The sequence below is a fragment of the Octodon degus genome, unplaced genomic scaffold, assembly GCF_000260255.1.
Source record: "Octodon degus isolate 3935 unplaced genomic scaffold, OctDeg1.0 scaffold00094, whole genome shotgun sequence".
Lineage (NCBI taxonomy): Eukaryota > Metazoa > Chordata > Mammalia > Rodentia > Octodontidae > Octodon > Octodon degus.
This window is the reverse complement of record NW_004524670.1, coordinates 8,872,747-8,880,352: the sequence shown is the minus strand read 5'-3', so window position 1 is coordinate 8,880,352 and position 7,606 is coordinate 8,872,747.

Below are 7,606 nucleotides of genomic sequence, written 5' to 3'. Positions count from 1 at the left end.
AAGGTGCCAAAGGGTTTAGTGTCTGGTGAGGTCTGCTTTCTCATGAGGACAGTGTGGTAGAAAGGAGTATGAATCTTTATGCGGTCTGTTATATGAGGATACAAGTGATACAGGGGAACCTCCAAATGACACAGGGAGGAAAACTAATCTCCCAACCTAAAAGGTACCTGGGACGAGTTCGTGTTCTCTAAAACCGAAGAATCAATTTTAGGAACAAACGGAGGTTATAAGCAGAATATATTTATTGAGGGAAAGAAAGCTGTCCAAGAGAGGGACAGGAGGGGGGCCCAAGCTGGTGGTCCCCAGAAAGCTGTCTCTTCCAGGGACTTTTATAGAGGAAAACCATGTGGTGAGGTGGGTCTTAGGTGGTAGAGAAGACTTGGGAACTTGCTTAGGTAGGACAAAACTATGGTCAACCAATGAGACTACAAGCACCATTGCTGAGGTAAAATTGATTAAATCCAGTACCAAATGGGGAAGTGAGTCATGTAGCAAACTGGCTTGAATACGGGACAGGGTCTCTTCCTTTTGGGGGTTGGGCTAGTGACTTATTTGGGCTCTTTCAAGGTGATTGATACCTATTTAGAATATCAATCCCTGATGCCCATCCCTAGGGAGGTATATAGCTCTATGTTTCCTCTTTTGTCTTGAGGTGTGGCCCATATGGGAGTGTCTGTCTCTTTCAAGTTGCAAAGTCACCTTGTCTTCCATCTTGTCTCCTTGAGGGCCTGGCCCCATCTGACTGCCTGTAATATTTCTATCTAATTGAGCTGCCTACAACACTAATTGCACTCACGAGGACCCCACACTCATGACCTAATCAGCAATGGTGCTTCTAATCTCATTGGCTGACCATAGTTTTGTCCCACCTCATGCCCACCAAAGTTCCCATGACTTGTCCACTGCCTTAGATGCTCCTTACTGCATGGTTTTCCTCTATAAAAGTCCCTGGAAGAGACAGCTTTCCGGGGACCACCCTCTTGGGCCCCCCTCCTGTCTCTCTCAAACAGGAGCTTTCTTTCCCTCAGTAACTATATTCTGCTCATAACCTCTGTTTGTTCCTAAAATTCATTCTTTGGTTTTAGAGAACATGAATTCATCCCAGATACCTTTTAGGTTGGGAGATCAGTTGTTCTCCCTGTGTCATTTGGAAGGTTTCCCTGTATCATTGGCGCCCTCAATTGTTAGTTGTGTGATCCTTGGGTGTTTTTTAACATCAGTTTCCTTATTTGTGAAAAGGGAATAGGGTATGCCTATGTCCTAAGATTATTATGAGGATTAGAGTAGGTTGTTTATGCAGAAGAGTTCTATGTACCTGCCCCGTAGATGTATTGGTTTTATGCCAGTACATTGTTATGCCATAGATTTAGCGGTCATTTTGATACAACTAACCTAATCTATCAAGCAAGTCATGTTTAAAACATTCTGTTTTTTCCTTTTCCTCTCTTGTGACTATTGTCCCTTTGTATCAAACTAGCCTCATCTTTTGTCAGGACTATTGCAGCAGCTTTCAAACTGGTCTTCCTGCTTCTACTTTTTTAAAAATGTATTTCGTATAGGGTCTCACTATGCAGCTCAGACTTGTAGTAATCCTCCTGTTTTCAGCATCCCCAGTGCTAGGATTACAGGCATGCGCCACCTGGCCAGGATCACTTGGTCACAGGCTCAGTGTGTCTGGGGGCAGGGCCCTTATGGCATGTGGGACCGGGGATAGAACCTTGGTCCCTGTACTTGCCAAAGCAGGTGCTTAGTCTGCTGAGCTATCTCACCAGCTTCCTAGGAACCTTTAAAAAATACATTTATGATTCCATTGATTATTTACTCCTGTGTTACTAAGCATCTCAAACTTAATGGTTTAAAATGGCAAACATTTGTTATCTTAGTCAACTTCTGTGAATTAGGAATCTAGGAGGGGCGTCCCTAGGTAGTTCTGATTCACTCATCCTGTTCTCAAGAGGCCTCAGAGTCTTCCTCCTAGATGTTGGTGAGAAGCCTCAGTGCCTCATCATGGGAGCCTTTGCAATGGGCTGCTCAAGTATTTTCAGGATAAAGCATCTGCCTTTCCCCAGTCATTAACATTAGGAAGATGCAGTTCATAGTGACTATATGATTTGCCTTCAAAAGTAGCGCACTGTTGTGGTTTGTGTCTGGTTGTCCCCCTGGAGCCTCATGCAGTCATGGGGTAGACTTTTTTTTTTTTTTTTTTTTAAATATACGTCATTCTTTTTTTATTTTTATTTTTTATTTATTTTTCTTTTAAACATTTATTTAGTGTGTGTGTGTGTGTGTGTGTGTGTGTCTGTGTGGCCAGCTCAGCCCACCGGGGGCGGGGCTGGCTGGCATGTGGTGCTGGGGGATTGAACCGTGGTCCCTCTGATTTGCTTAGCTTGTTCTAAGTAGGTGCTTTAGACCACTGAGCCATCTCACCAGCCCCATGGGGTAGACTTTTACAGTTTGTGATTAACTCATGATCCATTGGGATTATGGGTGGGAGAGCTGCTGGGATTATGGGTGGGAGTACTGCCCCCAGCCTGGGGCTGATAGCCTGAATGCAATTTACAGAGACAGACTTGCTCTCTGCAGCCATTGTTGCTGCTACTCCTCCCTTTTCCTCTTGCTGTTTTGCTGCCTTCTGCCTCCATGTACTGCTGCCCTCTGCCATGTGCCACTCTGCCTTGGAGCCAGCTGAGTATGGACTAAAACCTCCAGTAACTGTGAGCTAAATAAACCTTTCCTTCCTTCATTTTGAGTGTCAGGTATTTGTTCCAGCAACAAAAGAGTAACTGAGACACTGCCTGCCACTTTTACTTTATTCTGTTAGGAGCATCTAAGCTCAACCTGCTATAGCATTCTGGTGGTACTGGGGATTGAACCCGGGGCTTTTGCACTGAGTTACATCCCTAGACTTTTTATAGTTTTTAAAAATGTATTTTTAAAATTTTGAGGCAGGGTTTCACTCAGGTCACTAAGCTGTCTGGACTGGGCTTGAATTTGCCTTTCTCCTACCCCAGCCGCCAGACTGCTGGAATTACAGGTGTGCACATTTTGAGGTTCGCATTCTGAGGCTTCTGCATTGCTCCAGGCGTTGCCTTCTGAGTTGTCCTTTTTCACAGAAGGTAGCCCTGGTTTGCAGCTGCATATTTTTCTAAGCCCACCCCTGCTTAAGGAAGCTTGATGGCATAAAGCTTCCTTTCATTCTGTTGATCTGCTTCAGCCAAAGCTGGTGTTGTACTGCCAACATAATTACGTTAATTATGTTGGTTTCCTTTGGGCCATATTGGACCCAGTCTGCTAAACAAAGCCATCCTCACACACAAGTCTCTTTAAGATAAACTCTTCTCTAACTTGGGCTTTTGCTGGCACTGTGGCAGGACAACAGCCCTAAGCACTTAGAGAACTTGTTTAACTATGTGGTTGTCTGGAGCAACACTTCGGATGTTTTGGAAACTCTATTAAGATTTTATAGTCACACTATCAGTGTTTTTTAGTTTTGAGACAAGGCTTTACTTTAGTCTAGACCAGGCTTGAACTTGTTTTGTAGCCCAGGCTAGCCTGCAACTCCCAATCCTGCCTCAGCCTCCTGAGTTCTGGGATTATACGCCCTTGACAAAACACCTGGCCTTAGATTGTGCTCTCCAGACAGTGCCCTGGGTTTTATTCTTGCCTGGAAGCCCCTGTAATTTTAACGTTAATTTTCAAAGCTTGAAAGTTCTGGCTTGTTTTTATTTACTGATGTTTATGTTAAACTCTCTTTTCCCTTACATTTTATTATGAACAGCAAGAAGAAACAAGGAAGCAACCCAAAGCCTGTCTTGAAATCTCTTAGCAAGAGCACCTAGTTTAGTAGGCAAATTCTCTCTTTTCTGTACTGCTAAGGATGTTTTCTGCCACTGTGTAGTAAGGCCCTTTTTTCCATTTTCCAGTGAGATTATTTTCACTGTCCTCTACGCCTCCCTCGTAGTTCTGGTATGATCTGAATGGCAGTATCCTCCCCAAATCCATGTGTTGTAACTTAACTCGCAGGATGATATTATTAACAGGTGAGGCTTTTGGGAATTGATGAGATCTTGAATGAGACTAATGCTTGTAAAAGAGGCTGAGGAACCTGTTTCCCCTTCTACATTATGCAGGCAGACCTGGAAGGGACCATCCTTGAGGATGTGGCCCTCCGCAGACCCTGATTTTACAGAGCCATGATCCTGGCCTGCTCAGCCTCTAGCACCACAAGCTGAGTGTTTCCGTTGTTTATGAACAACCCAGTCTTAAACTAGGTCTTAAACTGAACTCACTAGCAACGGCACGTTTGTTGGGTGCGTAGCTTTTACTCACCCCTCAACATTCAACTTCTAGGCTGACTTGAAAGCCCCTTCCCTGTCTGAGGTTTTGTTACAGCATCACTCCAGATCCAGGTGTACCAAAACCTGGATGTATTGTACGTTGAGACAGAACAAATGACCCCAAATTCGGTCCCTAAAACAACAAACATTTATTGTACTTTCTCTGGGCCATGCTCTGGAGTGGTTTCCTTAGCTCTGGGTTAAAGCTGGAATTAAAGTGCTGGACTGGGGCTGGGGCATCCACTGCAAGCTCACTCGGGGGCTGTTGGCAGGAGGCCTCAGCTCTGCACACTATCACCACAGCTTTCCTTTTCTTGTTTTGGGGGCCTCCATAGGGTTGTTGGAGTGTCCTCCCTTATGTGGCAGCGGGCGCTCTTCTCCTGAGACTGAGCCCAGAGAGAGGGTGAGTGAGATGGGGGTCACCATATTTCCCAGTCCTATCCTCAACTCCAACCCTTCCACTCCAGTCTCTCTGTCTGAAGTGAGTCCAGCTCCTCCGCCTAGAAGAACCAGGCTCTGCCTCTTGAAGGGAGATATATTTTAAAACTACTAAAAAGATTCTTTCATTTTTCTTTTTGAAAATCTTTTGGTGACTTTCTGTAAGATGGAATAAAACATAAATTCTTTCTTGCAAGGACAGCATTGCCGGGCTAGTTCCTGCCTACGGGTTTTGCCTTCGCCCTCTGGCGGCTGCACCGGCCTCTGTCCTTTACTCATTCCTTGAGGCAGCTGGCCCCTGGGTCCTCCCCAGCTCTTGCTACTCCCCAGATTGCTTTCTTTCCCTGATGTTTGCCAGCCTGGCTTCTTGCTGTCAGATCTCAGCTTAAACATCACTTTCTCACAGAAGATCAACCAATCTCAGGTAGCTGCACGGACTTTCCATCACATTGTGCTGTTTTATGTTTTGCATAGCATTTACATCCATATTTTTTTGTTGGCCTGTTTATGTGATTATTGTAGCTCCCCAGCTCGCCATAGAATATGAACTCTATGAGAACATGGACGTTTTTGTTCAGTGCTTTTATATCATTGTCTAGAATTATAGTTGGTGGACCATAGTATACAACAAATAGATTTTTATGATTATCATTATTCTGTACTGTAAACTGAATGGAGGTAGGATTTCATAAGTGTTATTTACTCTGTCGTCAGGACCCGAAATCTACTAGATGCTAAAAATTTATTAAAAAGCACTACTATAGATTACTTTGCTAATAATGACAGAGCCAAGACTCAAATTTAGGTTTCTCAATTCTTTTAAAAGCAGTGCTTGGCACATAGTAATTTCTAAAACTGTAAGATTGATTGTCTTCTTGATTCTCTCTTCTGGCCTTTGTTAATACGTCATATAAATTATTTAAAAATTAAATCCACACTGGGCGTGGTGGTGCCTACCTGTAATTCTAGCACTTGGAAGATTGGGGCAGGATCGCCATTAGTAGGAGGCCAGCCTGAGCTACACAGTGAGACTGTCTCAAAAAAAAAAAAAAAAAAAAAAAGTATATATTTACTAGTTGGGATATATGTTTTTATGTGACATTTTTGTTTGTTTGCTTTGAGACAGAGCCTTGCTATGCAGACCAGCCTGGCTTCAAACTTGTGATTCTCCTTCCTCGGCCTCCTCAGCTGGGATTACAGATGTGCGTCACCATACCTAGCAACATGCTTCCATAAATATTTTTATATGTCAGTGTAGTTCATGCATTAGTTTTCTAAGATATCTTGAAGACATTTTTGTTTCAATTTGTCATCCTTTGTATTTCAGGGATAAGAATCAAATGTTAAAACTCTTGGTATTTCATTTATTTTGAAGTTGGTACAAGAAAACTTAGAGCAATAGAAAACATAGATACAGTGGTCATTCTAAAGTATCTTGTTGGGGCTGGAGAGATGGCTCAGTGGTCTAAAGCACCTACTTGAAACAAGCTTGGCGGATTGCAAGGACAGCCAACATTTTGACCTTATCCTTTCAAGGTCAGTGAGGACTCAGGACATAAAAGAACCTATACTGCAACACTATATAACTCAGTGGTGTCCCAAATTTTCTGATCAAGGAGATTATGGGGCTACAGAAGAAAGCCATCAATAATGTAAAGTATGCTTAAAGTGAGTCGCATGGAAAGAAAACATTCTCTCAGGCTTTCACAGACAGCAAATTTGACAAGCAATGGCCGTGTCTCATCCACATGGCTGACACTGACAAAGGAACTACAAACTGTGGTACTGGGCATCAGGATAAATCCTGAGGGAATTTGACTGACATTGTCAGATACAAAAATTACATTTCTTGTTATATAGGTCTTGCTTCAACTTGGTGTTAACCATCCAGCAGAAAAGTGTAAACAGTTTATTTGAAGACAACACTATGCAATACAAGAAGCATTGTTAAATTCGTATTATTTCTTTTAGTGAAATTTTTATCACTTTTTTAATGCTTGTATTTTATTATTCAGTATTCTCTTTAAATAAATCAAAAGATAAAAATTAAAATTAAAAAATAAAATTAAACTTTCACCTCGGACAAAGTTGCATTGCTACTCAACTAAGGAAATTAATCATCCCATATGTGTATTTGCAGACATTGTGTGCTAACAGGTAAGAAAACAATCCAATCTCCTTGGATTTTGCATTTCTCAATCACAAACTCTCAAACTCTATTTATAGTTAATTGACATTGAATGACAAAGAAAAGGACAGAATTTGTAACCAGAATAATCAATCTTTGTCTAGATATGAAAGCTATTGGATTGTTTGATCATTAATTAGTTTTATTTATAAAGAACCTTACTATCTGTCTGAATATCAAACATCTTAGGCACAACATGGAGCAGGTACTTTTTATCAAGTGTACAAAAATTTCCGATCAAGGAGATTATAGGGTCAAAGAGGACAGTGTTTGATGATTCAGAGTGTGCCTAAGGAGAATCACATGGAGAGAAAACATTCTCTCAGGCCTTCACAGAGAACACAATGGCCAAGCAATGGCCATGACTCATCCACATGGCTCACACTGACAAAGATCTACAATCTGAGGTACAGGGTCTCAGAATAAATCCTGAGGGGATTGACTGTCCTTTTCAGATCCAAAAGCTACAATTCTTGTTACATAGGTCTTGCTTTGTCTTGGTCTTAAATATCCAGAAGAAAAGTATAAAAACAAAGTAACAGAAATAAAGCCATGTTGTTATGTTGAGCTGTAGGGCACTCACGTCAACAATTTCTGTCATTGCCAGTCAAGTGGAAGACCCAACACTATTATGGACTACTGG